This window comes from Pan troglodytes, chromosome 4, assembly GCF_028858775.2.
Source record: "Pan troglodytes isolate AG18354 chromosome 4, NHGRI_mPanTro3-v2.0_pri, whole genome shotgun sequence".
NCBI classification, from domain to species: Eukaryota; Metazoa; Chordata; class Mammalia; order Primates; family Hominidae; genus Pan; species Pan troglodytes.
Window position 1 is genome coordinate 136,918,144 of NC_072402.2, and position 24,990 is coordinate 136,943,133.

Here is a 24,990-nt window from a genome sequence, read left to right on the forward strand (position 1 = left end):
TCTTTCACAATGTCAAAAAAAAAACCTGTTTATATGCCAGGCGAGGTGGCTCATGCCTGTAATCCCGGCACTTTGGGAGGCCGAGGTAGAGAGATCACCTGAGGTCAGGAGTTCGAGACCAGACTGATCAACATGGAGAAACCCTGTCTCTATTAAAAATAGAAAATTAGCCGGGCACGATGGCGCATGCCTGTAATCCCAGCTAATCGGGAAGGTGAGGCAGGAGAATCGCTTGAACCTGGGAGGCGGAGGTTGCTGTGAGTCGAGATGGCACCATTGCACTCCAGCCTGAGAAACAAGAGCGAAACTCCGCCTCAAAAAAAAAAAAAAAACTGTTTATAAACACATCACTTTCTTCTCTTAGCAAATATGTAAGTTTCATTCTCCTCCTGTCTACTTAGTTTGGGTTAACTTAACCCCCACCCCATCTCTCAGATCATGTTTTTATTTAGGCTTATTGAGGTGGGAAAGCCAACTGAACTTTAATCGAAGCCAGGCATTTAAGAATATTAGAAAACTGATCTTACATATATAGGTAGTCAAATATTTTTAAAAGACATCAAATGGCATTCTAATTCCTCTGGTGCAAAGAAAGCCCCAGCCTCACACGTGTTAGCATTTCCTGATTCCTGGCTTCTCCCACTCAGAGCCTCATTCCAGGGGCTCATATGTCAAGTCATTCTCTCCTGACTTCTGAAGCAGGGATTTTCAAAGCCAGGATTCCGGGACCACCTGAATGAGAACCCCCTGGGGTACAGCTGCCCACGCACCATCTTATCGGAAATCCCAGGGAATGGAGCACAAGGCTTATGCACAAAGCCCCTAGACGATCTGAGAGATAACACTAACCAGTCTGTAACCTCTAAAGGCCAATTTTCCAGGACAAAGAAAAACAAGCAATAAGAGAGTGACAATAATTCCACATGGGAAGAGACACAGGGGTCTCGGAGATCAACACCAAACCACCCCTTCTTCGGACAGATAACGGAAACTTAGGCTGGGAGAATGAAACAGGCAAGGGCACTAAAAACAGGTGCGGAGCCAAAGCCAATCTCGAATTTCCACGGCCTCATCTCCTGCCAATAAAGAGGTGAATGGAGACATTCTGAGTGGGAAAGATTAGAAAGGTGGGCCTTCGGCAGGGAGCCCCGGGCCCACTTGGACGTCCCTCTTTGGAGACACTAGTGAGGATGTGTGGGTCCCCAGAACACTGCTGGGAAGGCGCCGAGGCCGCCGGCAGGAGGAGGCCCAGGAAGCGCCCTGAGCCCCCCGCCCAGCTCCAGGGCCGGGCGGCCCTCACCGCCCCTACCTTCGGCCTCCGGCAGCCGAGTGGCAGACACAACTCCCACAATTCCAGGCGGCCGCGGCGGCGACCAGCTCCCCCTGCGCAAACGCGGCGGCGACCGTCTGAGCCGGTGAGCTGGCAGCTGTTACGCCGCTCGCGGCCTCGCCCAATCGCGGGCCGCCAGACCAGCGCGCGGCGCCCCCCGCCCCGCACCGAGGTGGGAGCCCCGCCCCTAGCCCCGCCCTCTGCAGACTCTTGCACGAGCTGCCCCCGTGCCCCTCCGCTTGGGGGAGGGAAGGCCGAAAAGATATCTTCACGCCTGCTTCTGCTTCCGGGCTGGAACTGCGAAGTTTCCTGTCTGATTTTCCAACAATATAATTTCTTTCTAGCGGAAGGACCCTCAGAAAGCAATCAGAGGGGTGCGCAGTAAAAATAAATCAAGTTCTTGTGACTCAGTTTGGGACAGAAGCCGAGAGTCTCCAGCAATAAAATTTCTCGCAAATTCATGCAAAATAGGACACCTTTAAGCCACTCACTTTATATACTTGTGTAGATTTTTTACAAGGACCAGTTATTTTAAAAATAGCATCAGGTGGCCGGGCGCGGTGGCTCACACCTGTAATCCCAGCACTTTGGGAGGCCCAGGCAGGCAGATCACTTGAGGCCAGGAGTTCAAGACCAGCCTGGCCAACATGGTGAAACCCCCGTCTCTACTAAATATACAAAAATTAGCCAGGCGTGGTGGCAAGCGCCTGTAATCCCAGCTACTTGGGAGGCTGAGGCAGGAGAATCGCTTGAACCCACCAGGCAGAGGTTGCAGTGAGCTAAAATCGTGCCACTACACTCCAGCCTGGGTGACAGAGTGAAACTCTGTCTCAAAATCTAATAAAATAAAGTTCACTTGTGATTCTGATTTTTTTTTTAAGACAGAATCTGTGTCCCCCAGGCTGGAGTGCAGTGGCAGGATCTTGGCTTATCACAGCCTTGACCTCCCAGGCTCAAGGGATCCTCCCCCTCAGCCTCCATCCAGTAGCTGGGACCACAGGCGCGTGCCACCGTTGCCAGGCTAATTTTTTTTTTTTTTTTACAGACAGGGTCTCGCTATGTTGCCCAGGCTGGTGTCAACGCAGTTGTAATTCTGCTGTACCAGTGAATAGCATGCTTTCTGTACCAGGTGCTGCATATATATTTTATTTACTTATAATGTCCTCTGAGCAGAATGGTCATCCCCTTTTTATAAATGGAGAAGCTGATGCTCAAAGAGGCTAAAGGAGTTATACAAAGTCATACAGTCAGGAAGTGGTAGAACTGGGAGTTAAAGCTAGATTTAAGTGTCTCCAATGTCCTGTTCTCTTTCCACTATTCCACTTTTAGACCTTCCCCTTGCCTAGACATGCTTAACCTGATGAATAAAAATGACTGCCCCCTCCTGCCCTCAGAGCCCCCACACAGTGATTCCTGGTCATTCATGAGTGGAGAAAACAGTAATCCAGACAGTTACCTCCCCAAATGGCAAGTATTTCCCAATAGCAAACAACCTATTTCTGGACTTCCCTTCCCTTTTCCATGTACTCTATGAGCTTCTAGCAGACAATTTACCTTCTTGATTATGTTTACTTCAAGCAGATGGGAAACTGACTTCATAGCCACTGAGCAAACCTTGGTTACTAGTATGGGAAGGGAGAATAAGCCCCTGGGCAGTAGTTCAGTGAATAGTGCCAGTTTATGAGAAAGGTCTAGATAAAACACCTAGGGCCTGATTTGGAAAGAGAACAGCTCACTTTTCCCCTGGAACACCCAGGAGACCAGTGAGAAGAACTGGGCCTAAGAATAATTCTAGCTTATGTCACTGCCTAGTACCATAAGTAGAGATAATAAATATTCAACAAATATTTCATGAGTGATAAATTACAGAATGAACATAAAAATTATAATAAGACTGGCACGAGTTATAAAAAAGATGTTAATAAAGTGCTACAAGAGTAAGAGCCTTAAAAATAGAATAAGCTCAAATCTTATAATAGCATGAATAAATGAATGCTTGGGCCAAGAGAAGAGTCCAGTTGAACACAGCTGCCAGCGCTCAAAACGGGGCCTTTCTCCTTGGGACGGATCTAACCAGCTCAGGTATGTGGTAGGAAAGGGATAGTCTGTCTCCCACTGCCACCCCAGGCCTGGTCTCCAAACCTTGAAAAGCCCTGCCATGGTCTGAATGTTGGTGTCTCCCCTAAATTCATACATTGGAACCTCATATCCAATGTGATAGTATTAAAAGGTGGGCAGGTTGGGCCAGGCATGGTGGCTTCCGCCTGTAATCCCAGCACTTTGGTAGGCCGAGGCAGGCGGATCACAAGGTCAAGAGATTGAGACCATCCTAGCCAACATGGTGAAACCCCGTCTCTACTAAAAATACAAAAATTAGCTGGGTGTGGTGGTGTGCACCTGTAGTCCCAGCTACTCGGGAGGCTGAGGCAGGACAATCGCTTGAACCTGGGAGGTGGAGGTTGCAGTGAGCCAATATCGCATCACTGCACTCCAGCCTGGCGACAGAGCAAGACTCCATCTCAAAAAAATAAAATAAAATAAAAATGGTCAGGTTGAAGGGAGCTGCCTTGCCCCTTCTGCCGTGGAAGGACACAGTGATCTCCCCTTCCACCATGTAAAGCAAGGCAGCAAGGCACCATCTTTGAAATAGAGAGCAAGCACTCACCAGCCCCTAAATCTGTTGGCACCTTGATCTTGGATTTCCTGGTCTGTAGAACAGTGAGCAGTAAATTTCTGTTTGTAAATTACCCAGCCTAAGGTGTTTGTTATAGTAGTCCCAACAGACAAAGGCATACCCTGACAGAACTACCTTCTCAGAGGAACTTGCTCTGAACTTGCTCTGAAATCAAGCCTCTTGAGTTGCTGAAGCCAGTGTGCAGGGTTGAACCTAAGCAGACAGCCTCTACTTACACGGCCTTAAGCAAGGAGGCCCACTGTAAAGGTGAGAAGTTTGGGTGCAAGTCCAGTGATCACAGTGGGTGCTGGAATTTTGGTAGTCTCCTCTCTTTGTTTCCTTATATAAGTCTTGGAATTGAGCAAAAGTAAGTTTAAAATTTCCTTTTAGGCTGGGCGCAGTGGCTCACGCCTGTAATCTCATCACTTTGGGACGCTGAGGCAGGCGGATCACCTGAGGTCAGGAGTTCAAGACCAGCCTGGTCAACATGGCAAAACCCCGTCTCTACTAAAAAATACAAAAATTAGCAAACCATGGTGGTGGGCGCCTGTAATCCCAGCTACTCGGGAGCCTGAGGCAGGGAGAATTGCTTGAACCTGGGAGGTGGATGTTGTAGTGAGCCAAGATCACGCCACTACACTCCAACCTGGGTGACAGAGCAAGACTCTATCTCAAAAAAAAAAAAAAAATCCTTTTAAATAAGTGAACAACAGGCTAAAAACCACCTCTCTCTTGCAGTTCTGTTGGAGAGTTTCTAGAATCCCTCTTCCACTCCCCAGAAGAGCAAAGGAAGGCTTGGAAGGGTAGAGAGACTGAGGAATCACCTTCAACCTGGCCACCATCAATCAAATCAAAGGAAACCACAGCACCTACCCCCAGAGCCCTGGCTAGGCGGAGATTTATAATCAATTTGGCCTTCCTCAACAAGCAGAATATGTTGAGTAGATCATTTCTCCTCTGATCAGCCTTTCTCAATTAATCTCCCACAAGCCTCACACCCTGTTGTGTGAAAGTATTCCTGGCTTCAGGAGTTGGCTCCCTGCTCTCTCTGGATGGGCCTCAAATGTTGAGTGGGGAGCAGGAGCCCTCACTTTGTCTCACCACTGTATTGATCTGCCTCCTCCCCTCAGCCCCTTCCTCTTTGCCCACCCAGCTTTCACCACACAACTCAGATCCTGCTGCCAGGAGTCCCTTCTGGACTGCAGACATTTTATTCACTTGAACATGAGCACCAAGCTACATGCCAGCCATTGGCTGTGGGGGTACAACTGTGAAACAGTCCTACTGGTTCTTACCCTCGAAGAGCTCAGGGTCAAATGAGAGACACAGAAATGTAAACAGATCAAAACAGCCTGGCAAGCACCATTTAACAGAAATATTAACGGGCTAGGTGCAGTGGCTCACGCCTATAATCCTAGCACTGTGGGAGCCAAGGCAGGCGGATCACTTGAGCTCAGGAGTTCAAGACCAGCCTGGGCAACATGACAAAACCCATCTCTACCAAAAATAAAATAAAATAATAAAATAATTAGCTGGGTATGGTGGCACATGCCTGTGGTCCCAGCTACTCGGGAGGCTGAAGTGGGAGGATCACTTGAGCCTGGGAGGTGGAGGTTTCAGTGAGCTAAGATTGCACCACTGCACTCCAGAGGTTCACACTGCTGTCTTTTCAGATCCCTTTTGTGAGTAAAGCCCTTTCACATTTATCACGTTGTTTGTTCCAGACACCTCTGTGAGGTAGGTGGGGCAGATTTATTTTGCAGATAAACTAAAACTCTTCCCACTGAACTCTTCAGAGCTGTGTTGTCCAATATGGTAGCCAATTGCCGCATGTTGTTTAGATTTAATTAAAATTAAAGTTAAAATACAGTTTCTTATTTACACTAGCCACATTTCAAATGCTCAGTCCACTATACTGGACAACAAAAATGATGGAACATTTCTATCAAAAAGCTCTATTGTGGCCGGGCACGGTGGCTAACGCCTGTAATCCCAGCACTTTGGGAGGCCGAGGCAGGCAGATCACCTGAGGTCGGGAGTTTGAGACCAGCCTGACCAACATGGAGAAACTCCCTCTCTACTAAAAATACAAAAATTAGCTGGGCATGGTGGCGCATGCCTGTAATCCCAGCTACTCGGGAGGCTGAGGCAGGAGAATCACTTGAACCTGGGAAGCAGAGGTTGCGGCAAGCCGAGATCATGCTGTTGCACTCCAACCTGGGCAACAAGAGTGAAACTCCATCTCAGGACAAAAAAAAAAAAGCTCTATTGTCTAACAGCGCTTGAGAGGTCCTGAGAGGCAGTGCTAGGGCAGGGGTGTGAAGCCAGAGCACTCAGCATTCCCAGAAAAGCTAAGTCTAGCGGCCAACATGGAAGAAGCAGGAAGCTAATGGGCACTGCAGGGGAAATCAGGAGAACTGCTCCCGAACCAGATTCCTCCACTTCCTGGGCTGCACTCAGATGAGTGGGCTGCTGTGGCCAAGGCAGGGCAGAGACCAGATGATCTCTACTGTGGGACCCAAGCAGCACCTGAGCAGCTTCTTCCTGGCATTCAAGAATTCTAGATCTCTCCACCCCAAGAGGCTTCAAGGACTCCAGTAACTGTGCTTTTCTCTGTCTCTGGCTCATTTCTGAAGGCCTCAGAAGCAGAAAAGGGGGAGAAAAAAAAGCATTTCCAGCCCCTCTGAAAGGGATGTGAGGGTTCTGGATGGCAGCCTCCCACCTGCTTGGAAGTCTTTGGCAGCTCCAAGGGGCTTAGGCCAGAAGAAGGTCAGTAAATTTAAGCTGCATTTGCTCTCAGCTAAACAAGCCTTTCTGGTTCAAAGGAAAAACACTCAAAAGAAGGGACCCAGAAGACAGACAAGATTTCAAAGTGTTCTCACCAAACAGCTTCCCACTGAGGCCAAAGCAAAGCCCCAAGAACCATGACTCTGTCTCCAGAAGCGCCTTCAACCACACACCTATTAATGTACACAGACTCCTGACACCAATGCAGTGCCTGCAGACACCCACAAAAGCACAGAATCACAGGAATCCATACACAGGGCAGACACAGACACAGCCCTGTCCCAGTTATCTACTGCCGCATAACAAAGCATCCCTAACTTGGTAGCTTAAAACAACAATAATTTGTTTAGCAGTTTGGACAAGGCTTAACAGGGAAGAGTTGACTCTGTTCCATACACTGTCAGCTGGGGTGGCCCAACTACAGGAAGATGCTCACCCTCATGGCTGGCAGTTGATGCTAGCTGCAGGTTGGAACCTCAGCTGGTACTGTCAGCTAGGACACTGACAAGCGGCCTCTCCAAATAGCTACTTGGCCCCCTCACAGCTTGGTGGCTGGTTTCCAAGAATGAGCATCCCAAGAGAACACGGCATAAAAGTATCTGGTATTTTTATGATCTAGCCTCAGAAGTCACATAGCATCACTTCTGCTGTACTCTATTGGTTGAGTGAGTCACAAAGGTCAGCCCACATTCAAAGAGAGAGAAAGAGAACCCACCTCTCATTCAGAGGAGTATTAATATCCTTTTGTAAAGAGAACATGTGGGATGGGCTGTATCCTGGCAGACACTTCTGGAAAATACAGTGTGCCACAAGCCCTGGCATACACACTTGTGAACACAGCTTACACATTCAGACTCACACATAGCACATAGATATGTTTATACACGTAGATAAAACATTCTGCATCCACTTACATGAACACTGTCACACAAAGATATGCACATTGCTACAGGTGTATTAATTATACAACTAGACATGTATAATCAGATGTGCCAACTTACACATGTAGAATAGCCTTGAAAACCCTAAGAGATCCTAAAGAAATCAGGCTGGAAGGCCAGACGCAGTGGCTTACACCTGTAATCCCAGCACTTTGGGAGGCCAAGGCAAGTGGATCACCTGAGGTCGTGAGTTCGAGACCAGCCTGACCAACATGGAGAAACCCCATCTCTACTAAAAATACAAAATTAGCCAGATGTGGTGGCGCATGCCTGTAATCCCAGATACTCGGGAGGCTGAGGCAGGAGAATCACTTGAACCTGGAGGCAGAGGTTGCAGTGAGCCAAGATTGCACCATTGCACTCCAGCCTGGACAACAAGAGTGAAACTCTGTCTCAAAAAAAAGAAAAAGAAAAAGAAATAAGGCAGGAGAAGATGGAGTATAACATAGATGTCAGCTGTCCCCTCCCCCTCCTCTGTTTCCCTACCAAGAAGTAATACCTACAAAAGTATGAGTGTGAAATGCAGAATTTACCAAAGACATCATAGGGGTGATGGAGGAGGAAGTTAATATCACTCCCCCCAAGCAAACAACTTGAAAGCCCACAGGAACAGTCCCTGCCCCACAAGTTCCTCTCCCACCCCATATCGCCTCCGTGGATCACTTTTTACCTCCTCTTTCCCTTGCACCGCACCCATTCAGCCAGTTCACATCTCCCTCTTGGTCAGATTCTCCCTCAAGCTTCCAAATTCTTCACCCTTTTCTCATACGGAGCAGTTCAGATTTGCTTTGACCCATAATAAAGGGTTGATGTAAAGACAGACATCAGATGTAAAGGAGACGACGCTCCCTCTCATGGGCCGCTTGTTCTCTCACTCTTGTCATCTGCATCACACCCAGGTGTCTGATGGGCCAAGAGCAATTCACTCTACATTCCAAATTTGGGACGAGCCAGGTTGTCTGGTGACATAGTTTGGATATTTTTCCTCACCCAAATCTCATGTTGCAATGTAATCCCTAGTGTTGGAGATGGGGTCTGGTGACAGTGTTTGGGTCATGGGGGCAGATCTCCCTTGGCTTGGTGCTGTCCTCACCATAATGAGTGAGTTCTCATGAGATCTGGGTGTTTAAGTGTATAGCTCCTCCCCCAGCCTTGCTCCTGCTTTTGCCATGTGGCATACCTGTTCCTGCCTCACCTTCCTCCATGAGTGAAAGCTGCCTGAGGCCTCCCTGGAAGCTGAGTAGATGCCAGTGCCATGCTTGTACAGCCTGCAGAACCGTGAGCCAATTAAACCTCTTCTCTTTATAAGTTACCCAATCTCAGGTATTTCTTTATAGCAATGCAAGAAGGGCCTAATACAACTAGAATAGTTCATTGTAATCCTCACCAGCACCCCACTCGCCCTTGCCCAACCTGGAAGAGTCCTATAAACCAAGCCACTGCAGGGCTGTTGTAGGGCAGCCTATGTGGACCCCATTCCTGGTCCAATCTATACCTACCCCGACACAAGAGCCAATGCTGTTTCCTTGAGCAGGGAGCTGCAGAAGGGATGGTGTCTGCTGTAAGAAAATCCTGGGCATGATGAGTGTGGTAACTGACGACACCAGCACAGTCCTCGGTGAGCAAGCCAATGATGGGAGAACCCTTCCCTCTGCTGACACTGTCTCTACTAAAGGTTCCCAAACGCCAGAGCTCTGGGAGACCACATGTGAATAAAGATTGCTGTGCAGCCTGTCTCAGAACATTAGATAATCGAATCCAATATAATTGTCATCAGAGAACATGAATTTGGAATTCTGTAGCAGTTAAGACAACCTTGAAATCAGACAGGGCCAAGTCCTGACTGCCTCTCACTAGCTAAGCAAGTCGCTCAACTCTAACCAACCTTAGAGGCTAGCTTTCTTATCTGTAAAATGGAGATGATATTAGTACTCACCTTAACCATTATTATGGAGATTAAATGAGATAATGATACAAGTAAAGCATCCAGCCTAGTGCCTGACACACAGGAAGTTCTGAATATATCTTAGCTATTTTTTTTTTTTTTTTTTTTTTGAGACGGAGTTTCACTCTTGTTGCCCAGGCTGGAGTGCAATGGTGCAATCTTGGCTTACTGCAACCTCCGCTCCCAGGTTCAAGCAATTCCCCTGCCTCGGCCTCCCAAGTAGCTGGGATTACAGGCATGTGCCACCACGCCCAGCTAATTTTTTGTATTTAGTAAAGACAGGGTTTTACCATGTTGGTCAGGCTGGTCTCGAACTCCTGACCTCAGGTGATCCACCTGCCTCAGCCTCCCAAAGTGCTGGGATTAGTGGCGTGAGCCACCGCACCCAGCCGATCTTAGCTATTATTAGTACTACTCTTTTCCATGCCTGTTGGCTACACAGACATTGTGCTAGAGACTGAGCAAAGTTAAATCACACACAAATACATGTGTGAGTACTTACAAACTCACATAGGGGATTCTGCTTTATATTCCTACTTAACATTCCAAATAATTACCTCACTCTCAGACCTACACACACATTATACATCATGCCCAGGCTATATGGATGCTTTCATGAAAAGGTTGAAAGAAGAGGTAACCTTTATCTACTCAGGTAGACAAATCCTCCCTCCAGCTAAAAATGAGACACACAGGAAATGAGAAGTGTGGGAATGTTTCTGGACAAGATAATTTTGGGGACTTTTCTGGGGAAAGGAATACTGCATCCTCTGAGCTGGGGGAGGATGACAAGTTGAATGTGGTTTTTCTCAGAAGCATCTTTATTACTCCACATATTGGTGCACAAAATAGGCTGACTCAGGCAACAAGAGGTTGGCCACATGCAACTAATCATTCTTATTTGTTTAGTTTTTGTGGCTTCCCATTTCCCCATGGCCTCTGCAGAGATGCCCAGGGTGAGAGGCATTAGCTCCAGGATCATTATGGAATTATGAGGCCCATCAAACCATCATTAGAGCCACTGCTGGGAAGTAAATCTTCCACAGCTAGGACTGGGTTGCATAGCCATAGGAACCCTGCTTCATTCTCCTAACACCTGCTCCTCAGGAACTGGCAGGGGTAAGAGCTGGGGAGTGGAGTGAGGTTGAAGGGCCCTTCTCCAGGGCAGGGGATCTGAGGGCCATGGCCTTGTCCGCACCTCACCCTGGGCAACAATGACAATAATAACCTAATGTTAAGCAGAACATTACAGTTACAGTTAATAAAGTTTGCTCACATTCCTTATGCCATTTAATTCTCACAGGAATCCCATGAGATACTTGTTTTGTTGCCCCTCATTAACCAAAAAGGAAACTGAAGTCCAAATGCGCTGAGAGATGCAGCATAGTGCTGGGCGCGTGGCAGCCCCAAATTGGAATGTGTGGACCTAAGTGCTCCCTAAGGGTCCAAGAAGCCCTCAGCCTTGATTTAGCTCCAAATCTAATACTTTCATATTACAAATAGGTCAGATTCCACCTGCCAGTGTGTGTCCATTAGTTAACAAGTTTATTGAGTTCACGTGCTGGGTGCTGTGCTATGCACTGGGAATACAATCGTGAGTGAAGAGACTGTTAAAGATGGCCTCAAATTATTTGCCACTCCTGTCATCAGAAGGTGAGGTATCTTTCGTCTCCCTTTGAATCTAGGCTGGCCTGTGATTGCTTTGACCAATAGAGTACAGAAGAGGTGGTGCTATCCAGTCATGAGCCTAGTCTTTTTTTTTTTTAACACGGAGAGTCTCACTCTGTCGCCCAGGCTGGAGTGAAATGGAGTGATCTCAGCTCATTGCAACCTCCGCCTCTCAGATTCAAGCAATTCTTCTGCCTCAGCCTCCCAAGTTGCTGGGATTACAGGTACGCACCACGGTGCCCAGCTGATTTTTGTATTTTTAGTAGAGATGAGTTTTCTCCAGTTGGCCCGGCTAGTCTCAAACTCCTGACCTCAAGTGATCCGCCCACCTCGGCCTCCCTCTAAAGTGCTGTAAAGTGCTGGGATTACAGGCGTGAGCCACCGCGCCCAGAAATGAGCCTAGTCTTTAAGAGCTTCCACTTCAGTCCCTTGGAGCCCTTAGCCACTCTGTAATAACTCCAACTACCTTGACAGAATGTGGAAAGGGAGAGGGGCCCAGCTGAGAGCAGCTTTCCAGCCTCCTACTAAAGCACCAGACATGCAAATGAAGCCCTCTTGGATCTTCCAAACCACACCAGCCTATATAGCTAGTGTGCTGCTGAGAGGTCCCAGTCAATATCACATAAGACAGAAGAACTTCCCAGCCAAACCCTTTCTGAATTCCTGACCCACAAAATTATGAGATATAACAAAATGGTTGTTTCAGTCCATGGGTTGGCAAACTTTCCCTATAGTCTTTCATGAGCCACATACCATCTCTGTCACATATTATTCTTGTTTTTTGTTTCATTCTTTCTTTTTTCACAACCCCTTAAAAACGTTTTTTAAAAAAATTCATAATTTGCCAGCTATACAAAAAAAACAAAAAACAAAAAAAACTGTGGGCCAGGCATGGTGGCTCACGGCTGTAATCCCAACACTTTGCGAGGCCAAGGCAGGTGGATCACTTGAGATCAGGAGTTCAAGACCAGCCTGGTCAACATGGTGAAACCCCGTCTCTACTAAAAATACAAAAACTTAGCCAGGTGTGGTGATGCTCACCTGTAATTCCAGCTACTCCAGAGAATGAGTAGGAAAATCACTTGGACCCAGGAGGCAGAGGTTGCAGTGAGCCGAGATCACACCACTGCACTCCAGCCTGGGCAACAGAATGAGACTTCGTCTCAAAAACAAAAAAACAAAAACAGACTGTGGGCTAGATCTAGTAAATGGGTCCTATTTCATCAGCCTGTTTTAAGCCATGAAGGTATAGGGTAGTTTGTAACCTAGCAATAGCTAGCCAGAACAGTCCCTTCCTTCAGGAAGCTAAAATTCTGCATGTAAGACAGGCATGAAACAAAAAATAAACAATAATTAATTAATCAAATTACTACACATAAAGGAGATAAGCCAGGTGCTGTGGGACTTAATGTCATTGGGGGCTCCAGGAAAGGCTTCCCCCAGAAAGCAACACTTAACAGTTGAGATTTGAAGGATCACTTGAAGTTTTCAGATTAAGAAAAGGAGGGAAAAGTATAGTGTGGCTCAGCCATTTTGGCCCAATGTGGAAACTTCTGAAAGGCAATACTTTCTCCAGAACTCTCTACCAAATCGACCAAGAGCCTGCATCTTGACTTCTTCCTCTGCCCAATTCTGCTTCTGCCTTCTTCTTTTCACAGGTGTTGTTCCACAATAAATATCTTGAACCCTAAACTGTCTCAGTGCCTGCCTCCAGAGAACCCAACCTGTGATGCTGGCAAAAACAAAAGGAGAATTTTTTTTTTTTTGAAACGGAGTCTCGCTCTGTTGTGAGGCTGGAGTGTAGTGGCGCGATCTCAACTCACTGCAACCTCCGCCTCCCGGGTTCAAGCGATTCTCCTGCCTTAGCCTCCCGAGTTGCTGGGATTACAGGCATGCACCGCCATGCCGAGCTAATTATTTTTGTATTTTTAGTACAGACAGGGTTTCACCATGTTGGTCAGGCTGGTCTCGAACTCATGATCCGCCCACCTTGGCGTCCCAAAGTGCTGGAATTACAGGCATGAGCCCAGCCTTTTTTTTTATTGAAACAATCTTGCTCTGTCACCCAGGCTGGAGCGCAGTGGCAGGATCTCAGCTTACTGCTGCCTCTGCCTCCTGGGATCAAGCGATTCTCCTGCCTCAGCCCCCTGAGTAGCTGGCATTACAGGTGTGCGCCACCATGCCCAGCTAATTTTGTATTTTTAGTGAGAAGAGACGGGGTTTTGCCATGTTGGCTAAGCTGGTCTCAAGTTCCTGACCTCAAGTGATCTGCCTGCCTTGGCCTCCAAAAATGCTGGGATTATAGGTGTGAGCCACCTCACCTGGCCAAAAAGAGAATTTATTGACTCATGCACAGTTATCCATGGCTTAATGACTGGGATATGTTCTGAGAAATGTCTTTACGCAATTTTGTCCTTGTGCAAACATCATAAAGTGTATTCACACAAATCTAGATGGTATAGCCCAGGGGTCCTCAACCATGGACTGGTACCAGTCCATGGCCTGTTAGAAACCGGGCCTCACAGCAGGAGGTAAGCAGCAGGTGAGCAAGCAAAGCTTCTTCTGTATTTACAGCCCCTCCCCAATTGCTCACATTACTGCCTGAGCTCCGCCTCTTGTCAGATCAGCTGCAGCATTAGATTCTCACAGGAGCACGAACCATATTGTGAACTGTGCATGTGAGGGATGTAGGTTGTGTGCTCTTTATAAGCATCTGACTAGTGCCTGATGATCTGAGGGGGAACGGTTTCACCCTGAAACCATTGCTACCCCCCATACTGCCACCCTACTCCCCACATCCATGGAAAAATTGTCTTCCATGAAACCATGCATGGAGCCAAAAAGGCTGGGGACCACTGGTATAGCCTACTACACACCTAGGCTATACAGTCTAGTCTATGCTCCTAGGCTACAAATCTGTACAGCGTGTTACTATACTGATTACTGTAGGCAATTGTAACACAATGGTAAGTATTTGCGTATCTAAACATATCTAAACAGAGGACCGGGCTCGGTGGCTCACACCTGTAATCCCAGCACTTTGGGAGACCAAGGCGGGCGGATCACCTGAGGTCAGGAACTCAAGACCAGTCTGGCCAACATGGTGAAACCCTGTCTCTACTAAAAATACAAAATTAGCCGGGTGTGGTGGCGCCTGCCTGTAATCCCAGTTACTCGGAGGCTGAGACAGGAAAATCACCTGAGCCCGGGAGGCGGAGGTTGCAGTGAGCCGAGATTACGCCACTTCACTCCAGTCTGGGTGACGGAGCGAGACTCCATCTCAAAAAAAAAAAAAAAAAAAAAAAAAAACCCAAAAATAAAAAAATTAGCCAGGCATGGTGGCACACACCTGTAATTGCAGCTACTCAGGAGGCTGAGGCACAAGAATCGCTTGAACCGGGGAGGGAGATGTTGCAGTGAGCCGAGACTGCGCCACTGCACTCCAGCCTGGGTGGCGGAGTGAGACTGTGTCTCAAAAAAAAAAATTAAAATTAAAAATATCTACACATAGAAAAGGTACAGTGAAACTATTGTAGCATAATCTTATGGAATGACCATCGCATATGTGATCCGTTATTGACCAAAACATCATTACATGGTGCATGACTGTAATTGAAAAGTCCACGGGTAACATGTTGACCTTCAAGCAGAGGTGGATTCGGAGCTCCAGCTTAACGTGATATACAGACTTTCAGTTCTAAAACCAGGAAAGTCCCAGGCAAACTGGGACAATTAATTACTGTAGCTCCAATGTGTAAACAGGTCTTGGTGTCTCCATTTCTTGGCTCTGCTTTCAGCTGAGTTGGATAATTCAGTCTCCGTATCTACACATAGCAAGACAGGACAGCAGCTCCATACCCTATATTCTCTCAAGTTGGAGTCCTGAAAGAAAGGAACTAGTTTGCTTCCCTCATGACTCCAAAGAATTAGAGTGGGTCTTACTGGCTCTCATTAGTCTACTTGAGACATGTGTCCACTGTTTTATTTTATCTGGTTTAGTTTTTTAAATTGAGATATAATTCACATTCCATAAAATTCATCTTTTTAAAGTATGCAATTCAGTAGTTTTTAATATATTCACAATGTTGTATGATTATCACCACTATCTAATTCCAAAACATTTCTATCACCCTAAAGAGAAACTCTAGGCCAAGTACAGTGGCTTACACCTGTAATCCCAGCATTTTGGGAGGCCAAGGCAGGCAGACAACTTGAGCCCAGGAGTTTGAGACCAGCCTGAACAACATAAGAAACCCCTTCCCTATAAAAAATACAAAAATTAGCTGGACATGGTGGCGAGTGCCTATGGTCCCAGCTACTCCAGAGGCTGAAGTGGGAGGAGTGCTTGAGCCTGGGAGGCAGAAATGGCAGTTAGCCACTGCACTCCACCCTGGGCGACAGAGCCAAACCCTGTCTCAAAAAAAAGAGAAACCCTATACTCAGTAACAGCCACTACCCATTCCCCCTCCTTCCAGTGCCTGGCTACCACTAATCTTTCTGTCTCCACAGGTTTGCCTATTCTAGATATTTCATATAAATTGAATCAAATAATATATGGCCTTTTGTGTCTGTCCTCTTTCGCTTAGCATAATGTTTATAAGGTTCATCCATGTTGTAACATGAATCAGTACTTTATTCCTTTTTATTGCTGAATAATAGCCCATTGTATGAATATAAAAAAGTTGTACATGAATGTTCATAGCAGCATTCTGATGCCAAGTGGTAGATAGTTGGGTTGCTTCCACTTTTTGACTATTATGAATAATGCTGCTATGAGCATTCATATACACTTGACCCTTGAACAACACAAGTTTGAATTGCAAGGATCCACTTATATGCAGATTTTTTTTACCAAATGCAAATTGAAAATACAGTATTCACAGGATGTGAAACCTGAGTATATGGAGGGCTGACTTTTTGTATACTCAGGCTCTGCAGAGCCAACTGCAGGACTTGAGTTTGCATGGATTTTGGTGTACTTGGGTGTCTGGAACTAATCCTTTGCATACACTGAGTGTTGATCATACAAGGTTACCTAGAAGTGGAATTGCTGGATTGTACGGTAACTCTGTGTATGTCCCCATTCTTGAACCAATCACTGTGGCCTAAGAATAGAATGGTATGAATTATTTAAACCTAAGTCACAGGTTCTTTTTTGTTTGTTTGTTTGTTTGTTTTTTAAAGACAGGGTCTCACTTTGTTGCTCAGGCTGGAGTGCAGTGGCACAATCTTGGCTCACTGCAACCTCTTCCTCCCAGGTTCAAGTGATTCTCATGCCTCAGCCACCTGAGTAGCTAGGATTACAGGCATGTACCACCACACCCAGCTAATTTTTGTATATTTAGTAGAGACAGGGTTTTGCCATGTTGGCCAGGCTAGTCTCAAACTTCTGGCCTCAAGTGATCCACCTGGCCCAGCTTCCCAAAGTGCTAGAATTACAGGTGTGAGCTACTGTACCCAGCTTACACCACATGTTCTACTCCTGATGCTGAGGATGGAGTCAGTTTCATTAGGACCACATGGAATGAAAAGAAAATGATGGTTCACCAGGAAGAAATGGGGTACAGTTATCAGATGGAGGATGAATGGAATCTAGGCAGCAAATCTACAGATGGTCATTGCAAATTGCCATATTAATTGAATGCTCACTATGAGCCCGGCACTGTGTTAAGTACATGCATTATCTCATGTGACCTTTACGACAGCCTCATAAGGATTCTATTATTCTATTACTCCCCTACAGATGCAGAAACTGAGCTCAGAAAAGTTGAATAAGTTGTCCAAGTTTATACAGCTGAAAATTGAGTGTTTGAACCCAGGTCTGATGCAAAGTGTCAGAGAAAAACAGATCTTGAGTTAGGCTAAAATATACCTGCTAAAGCCTCTTTTGCATCATTTGCCCAATATTTTTATAATCATTGGGGAAGAGTCTGTGTAACCAAAAATTTCCTTTCACACCAAGGACAGGGAAGAACAGGTTTTTATCAAGAAAAAAATCATAGTTGACATTTTTTCCCTTTAGATTTCCAAGTAAGCTTCCCAATTTTGTCAGATATCACATTATTGGCATTGAGATTAAGCAGCTATATTTCTCAGAAAGTCTCCATGCTTTTTGTCACCACTCATCTTTTTCTAACAGGCCTAGAAATTCAGCTAAATTCTGCTTGTCATGTGATTAGGAAGTGCAGAACTCCACACCATGCTTGTAACCTCCTCCAGAAATGATTTACAAGAGCTCTTCTGTAGTCCTCATGATGAGGACCTGGGGCTAGGGATCTCTGACTCCCTACTCTCTACTCCTGTGGACCAGAACCCCAATGATGTGAGATGGATGGGACAGAAGATGTGAGGCAGCCAAAGAGTTGAAGAATATAAGAAGTTGTATTTCATTGCCACCACCCGCCACCAATTCCGAAATGTCAGTCCTTAGAGTATCACAGGAGAATAACCTCATATTAAACTGTATACTGTATTAAGCTTCATACTAAGCTGCAAGCTTTAGCACCACACCGACTCCTCCTTGAGAGACCCCATCCCACTACCCCTCCTCCCTAGTACACACACATCACCATCAAAGCAACTTGCATCCCAAACCCTTGAAAGATTTACTGCCAGTACTGCAGACAAATCAGTGAATACCCGGCAGTCGATTCCAAAGACAGGATGCTCATTTGCATGAGGAGTTGCGTGTCATTTGCATTATATTTGCAATCCATTTGCATATCACGTCTGCCCTGTCAAAAGGTACATAAATGCTTTATACTTTCACTTTTTTTATTTTCTAAAGAGGACTACGCCCCCGCATCCTGCCCAGACTGTCTGGGAAAATTACTGGTTGAGTATTCCCAGCTTAATTGTGAAGAGCCTCACGTGCCATACTGAGGCGATTTCAAACTGTGGAAGAGCCCCAAGGATGTCAGAACCTAGCTTGAGAAACTTCATTCATTCATTTATTCAACATGTCTTTATTGAACACTTATGATGTGCACTGTTGTTCTAGGTGCTGCAGATATATCTGTAAATAATGAGATGAAAATAGTTGCAGCATTAAAAGTTAAATGCTGTCATTTCAGAAAATCACTTGGCACCAACCCAATCAATACATAATACAAGTGCAAAAAAAAAAGGCACTAAAATCTCCTGAAAGTGCTTGGTTATAAGGTTATCCAGGTGTTACAGACTATGCTTATGTCGTTATTACTATTTTGTTAAGATTAATCCTGGCCGGGCATGGTGACTCAGCCTGTAATCCTAGCGCTTTAGGAGGCCAAGGTGGGAAGATTACTTGGGCTCAGAAGTTCGAGACCAGCCTAGGCAACATGGCAAAACCACGTCTCTACAAAAAATACAAAAATTAGCCAGGTGTGGCTGTGCCTGTAGTCCCAGCTACTCTGGAGACTGAGGCAGGAGGATCACTTGAGCAGGGGAGGTCAAGGCTGCAGTAAGCCATGATCCTGCTACTGCATTCCTGCCTAGGCAACAGAGCAAGACCCTGTCTCAAAAAAAAAAAACAAAACAAAAGATTAATCCTGAAATTAAAACAAATAGTAAGCTCCTTATTTTTTTCTTTTCTTTTCTTTTTAAAATAGAAACAGGGCCTCACTATGTTGCCCAGGCTGGTGTCAAACTCCTGGGCTCAAGTGATCCTCCCACCTCGGCCTCCCAAAGTGTTGGGATTACAGGCGTGAGCCATTGTGTCCAGCCAGTAAACTTCTTAAAGTTTACTCAAGACACCTGAGAATGTGTCCCCAAGGGATCCATGAACTCCAAGTTTGAGAAACACCAATTAAGGATCCATTAAACAATTTAAATAGGGAAATAGCCTGGGTTTACATCTTAGATCACTCTGCAGCCATGTGGAGGGAGCATTGGAAGGGGTGGAAGGCCAGAGGCAGATAAACCAGTAAAAGGCTTCAATAATCTAGGTGTGACTCAGATGTGGGACTGTCCACACTGTCAGCCTCATAAATCCTGTGGCCCCTTCACTGATGTCCATCTGAAATCAAATCACACCACACACTGGATGGCTTCAGAAGTTTTCAGTGAAAATTTGTACAGTCATGGGGGGTTCATAAAATACATTGTTTCAATCGAAAATTCAGCTTTGAGGCAGTCGCAGTGGTTCATGCCTGTAAGCCCAGCACTTTGGGAGACTGAGGCAGGCGGATCACTTGAGGTCAGGAGTTCGAGACAAGCCTGGCCAACATGATGAAACCCTGTCTCTACAATAGGACAATATGAGGGGTGGTCTCCTCCCTTACAGGGAGGCAGAGGTTGCAGTGAGCCAAGATCACGCCACTGCACTCCAGCCTGGGCGACAGAGTGAGACTCCAACTCAAAAAAAAAAAAAAAAGAAAGAAACATGGTTAGAATGGATTGCCTGGTTTAGATGCTCAGAGGTGCCCAGACAGAGTCTGGTTCAAAACCCAGGGTGATACCAACATATAAAGAGAAGAAGGGTAGTGAAGGGAAGCCCAAGGGGAGGACATGATGAGCGGGGTAGAAAGTATAGCAGAAACCAAGAGAAGAGTTTCAAGAAAGAAGGAGCCAGCAATATAAAACTCCACAGAGAGGTCCAGTATGAGGAAAACTGGAGAGAAGTCATTGGATCTAGCAATTAATGTGACTTTCTAAGAACAGTTTTGATGAGGTCTCATGTGAGACACTCTTTTTTTTTTTTTTTTTTGAGACAGAGTCTCACTCTGTCGCCCAGGCTGGAGAGTGCAGTGGCGAGATCTCGGCTCACTGCAAGCTTGCCTCCTGGGTTCATGCCATTCTCCTGCCTCAGCCTCCTGAGTAGCTGAGACTACGGGTGCCCACCACCATGTCTGGCTAATTTTTTGTATTTTTTAGTAGAGACCGGGTTTCATGGTGTTAGCCAGGATGGTCTCAATCTCCTGACCTCATGACCCACCCGCCTTGGCCTCCCAAAGTGCTGGGATTACAGGCGTGAGCCACCATGCCCAGCCAGAGACACTGTGGATTACCAACCCAAAAGCCATTTTCCCACTCTTCTTCCTTACTTGCCAAGACCAGCTCGGTTGTGGAGACCATAACCCAGCAGCACTAGAGGAATTAAAGACACACACACAGAAATATAGCGTGTGGAGCTGGGCATGGTGGCTCACGCCTGTAATCCCAGCACTTTGGGAGGCCAAGGTGGGTGGATCACGAGGTCAGGAGATTGAGACCATCCTGGTTAACATGGTGAAACCTTGTCTCTACTAAAAATACAAAAATTAGCCAGGCGTGGTGGCAGACACCTGTAGTCTAGCTACTCAGGAGGCTGAGGCAGGAGAATGGTGTGAACCCAGGAGGCGGAGCTTGCAGTGAGCTGAGATCACACCACTGCACTCCAGCCTGGGCGAAAGTGGGAGACTCCATCTCAAAAAAAAAAAAAAGAAAAAGAAAAAGAAATATAGCGTGTGGAGTGGGAAATCAGCGGTCTCACAGCCTTCAGAGCTGAGATCCTCAAACAGAGATTTACCCACATATTTATTGACAGCGATCCAGTGATAAGCATTGTTTCTGTAGATTGTAGATTAACTAAAAGTATTCCTTACGGGAAATGAAGGGATGGGCCGAAATAAAGGGATGGGCTCTGGCTAGTTATCTGCAGCAGGAACATGTCCTTAAGGCACAGATCGTTCATGCTATTGTTTGTGGTTTAAAAACACCTTAAGTGGTTTTCTGTCCTGGGTGGGCCAGGTGTTCCTTGCCCTCATTCCAGTAAACCCCCAACCTTCCAGTGTGGGTGTCATGGCCATCACGAGCATGTCACATTGCTACAGAGATTTTGTTTATGGCCGGTTTGGGGGCCAGTTTATGGCCAGATTTGGGGGCCTGTTCCCAACACTTACTGGCAGGGACTGCCTCACATTATAAGGCCTCAAAACTGCTAGATACTTTGCCAACACCCCTCCCCCCACCTCCTTTAAACCTAGGGGTGGACATGTGACCCAGTTCTGGATAATGGAACTTAGGAGGAAGTTTTCTGGAAGATTCTGCAAAGGATTTTCCTCCCTAATGCAATAAATATGCTTAGGGAGAAATCTTTAATTCCTTCTTTTTTTTCTTTTTTTGAGATGGAGTCTCCCTCTGTCACCCAGGCTGGAGTCCAGTGGCATGATCTCGACTCACTGCAACCTCTACCTCCCAGGTTCAAGTGATTCTCATGCCTCAGCCTCCCAAGTAGCTGGGATTACAGGCATGCACCATGATACCCAGCTAATTTTTGTATTTTTAGTAGAGACGGGGTTTCACCATGTTGGCCAGGCTGGTCTCAAACTCCTGACCTCAAGTGATCTGCCCGCCTCAGTCTCCCAACTGTGCTGGGATTACAGGCGTGAGACACCATGGCCGGCCATCCCTTGCTTTTCTGCCTTGGGAGTTGCCACATGAGCTCATGCTATTCAGAGCTGTGACAGCCATCTTAGGACTATGAGAAATAAGCCCAAGAATGGAGCAAATACTTTGAGGACAGTGAAGAGGAAAATGAGAAAAGCCTGGCTATTTGATGACATTACTAATGGCTGAATTAACCAAACCTGGACCCACCTATCTCTGGGTTTCTTGTTATATGAGATAAATAAATGTCCTTACTACTTAATTCACTGTTGGTCAATTATTCCATTATTTACAACCACAATACATGGTGGCCAGAATTACAGTTATTGAGGAAGGAACGAAAAACAAGAAAGTAAAGATACTAAGATATTCTCCAGTGGTTTCTAAATGCCAGTCAAAAAACCACCTGCATTAAAATCACATGGGGCTAGGCGCAATGGTGATAAGTTTACATGCCTGTAATGCTAACACTGAGAGGGTGAGGCAGGAGGATTGCTTGAATCCAGGAGTTCGAGACCAGCCTGAGCAAAAAAGGGAGACCCTGCCTCTACAAAAAATAAATAAAAATTTAAAAAACTTAGCCGGGTGTGTTGGCGTGTGCCTGTGGTCCCAGCTACCTGGGAGGCTGAGATGGAAGGATCACTTGAGCCCAGGAAGTTGAGGCTGCAGTGAGCCGTGATCGCGCCATTGCACTCCAGCCTGGGCAACAGAGCAAGACCATGTGTCAAAAAAAAAGAAAACAAAAATTACACGGGAGCTTCTTTATGTCCTTTATTCTGATAATATTCTGATTCAGTAAATTCAGCACAGAGCCCAGGGATCTTCCTCTTTAATAAGGGCCTCAACCAGTACACCATTTTGGAAAATCATTGTCACTTTTTTTTGTTTGTTTGTTTGAGACAGAGAATCTCGCTCTGTCACCCAGGCTGGAGTGCAATGGTGCAGTCTCGGCTCACTGCAACCTCCGCCTCCCGGGTTCAAACGATTCTCCTGCCTCAGCCTCCCAAGTAGCTGGGACTACAGGCGCCTGCCACCACACCCAGCTAATTTTTTTGTTGTATTTTTAGTAGAAACAAGGTTTCATTATGTTGGCCAGGCTGGTCTCAAAATCCTGACCTCGTGATCCCCCTGCCTCGGCCTCCCAAAGTGCTGGGATTACAGGCCATGAGCCACCGTGCCCAGACTTTGTTTTTTGGGTTTGTTTGGTTTTTTTTAATTTTTTTTTTAGATGGAGTCTTGCTCTTGTTGCCCAGACTGGAGTGCAATGGCGCGATCTCCACCTCCCAGGTTCAAGTGATTCTCCTGCCTCAGCCTCCCGAGTAGCTGGGATTACAGGCACCTGCCACCATGCCCAGCTTTTTTTATTTTTATTTTTTTTTATTTTTTATTTTTAGTAGAGAGGGGGTTTCACCATGTTGGCCAGGCTGGTCTTCAGCTCCTGACCTCAGGTGATCCACCTGTTTTGGCCTCCCAAAATGCTGGGATTACAGGCATGAGCCACCACGCCCAGCCTTTTGTTACTTTTTTTTTTTTTTTTTTTTTTGAGACAGGGTTTTGCTTTGTTGCCTGAACTGGAGTGTAGTGATTCAATCATAGCTTACTGCTGTCTTGAACTCCTGGGTTTAAGCAATTATCCCACTTTAACCTCCCGAGTAGCTAGGACTACAGGTACACACAACCAAGTTCAGGTAATTTAAGAAAAAAACTTTTTTTTTTTTTGTAAAGATGGCGGTCTCACTCTGTTGTCTCACTGTGATGGAGACTCTGAGTCTCCAACTCCTGGCCTCAAGTGATCCTCCCACCTCGGCCTCCCAAAGGGCTGGGATTACAGGTGTGAGCCACTGCATCCAGCCTCACTTTCTTATAAAACTAAACATACACCTATCCTATGAAGGGCAAATCCACTCTTAGATATTTTACCCAAGAAAAATAAAAACATATGTCCACAAAAAGACATGCATGAGAATGTCCATAGCAACTTTTTAAAAATATAGATAGGAGTCTTGCTTTGATGCACACGCTGGTCTCAAACACCTGGCTTCAAGCAATCCTCCCGCTTCAGCCTCTCAAGGTGCAGGGATTACAGGTGTGAGCCACCCTGTCCAGCCCATAGCAACTTTATTTACAACAGCTAAAACTGGACACAACCTCAAATGATCGTAACAGGAGGACAAAACAAATTGTACACAGGGGACAATCTATTATAAGGATTACCAGCCAGATGTGGTGGCTCATGCCTGTAATCCCAGCAGTTAGGAAGTCTGAGGCAGGAGGATCATTTGAGGCCATGAGCCTGAGACCAGCCCTGACTCTACAAAAAAAATTTTAAATACACAGGTGTGGTGGCACACAACTGTAGTCCTAGCTACTCAGGAGGCTGAGGTGAGAGGATTGATTGAGCCCAAGAGTTCAAGGCTGCAGTGAGCTATGATTGTGCCACTGCACTCGTTTGAGCAACAGAGCAAGACCCTGTCTCTTAAAAACAAAACAAAACAAAACAAAAAGCCAGGCACAGTGGCTCACATCTGTAATCCCAACACTTTGGGAGGCCGAGGCAGGCAGATCGCGAGGGCAAGAGATCGAGACCATCCTGGCTAACATGGTGAAACCCTGTCTCTACTAAAAATACAAAAATTAGCTGGATGTGGTGGCGGGCGCCTGTAGTCCCAGCTACTCAGGAGGCTGAGGCAGGAGAATCGTTTGAGCCTGGGAGGCAAAGGTTGCATGCAGTGAGCCGAGATCTCACCACTGCACTCTGGTCTGGGGACAGAGCAGGACTCTGTCTCAAAAAAAAAAAAAAGAAAGAAAGAAAATTAGAAAGGTACAGAGAGATTAGCATGGTCCCTGAGCAAGGATGACAGCAAATTTGTGAAGCATTCTATATTTTTAAGAAAAGATTACTAAGTAGCATTGAAGGCCTGATCACAACTGAAAATCAGACATTGGAGCTAGTGAACATAGTTTCGTGGTTTTCTCTAGTAGCCTGGAGGCAAGAGGCAGAAACAGAGAAAACGAACCTTGTCTGATCTTGTGGAAATTAGAGTAGGAGGGACAAAATGACCAGAGGCAAAGGAACTGGAGGTAGTAGTGAGAATGGAGGGAAAATGACTATTTGTCCAAAAGCAGTTTAGAAACATACTGTCTGGAGCGTCCCTTGTTCTGTTCCCCACACTTCTGTGCTTCATGCCTCCACCTGGACTCAAAGGTAAGAAAATCAGCTAATCCTCTTTGTATACTGGGACCCAGGCTTAAAGGAGAGAAGGTAGTAGAAGCCACAGTTCGTGTTAAAAGGAGGCTC

The 24,990-nt window shown here is 46.2% G+C and overlaps 1 non-coding gene across 1 annotated transcript; it reads left to right on the plus strand.

The window, feature by feature from the left end:
- Positions 1–24,470: 24,470 nt before the first annotated feature.
- Positions 24,471–24,580, plus strand: LOC112209305 (U6 spliceosomal RNA). Its single transcript, XR_002944051.1, has one exon. It is a non-coding gene; the product is annotated as a U6 spliceosomal RNA (small nuclear RNA).
- The last annotated feature ends 410 nt before the right edge of the window (positions 24,581–24,990 follow it).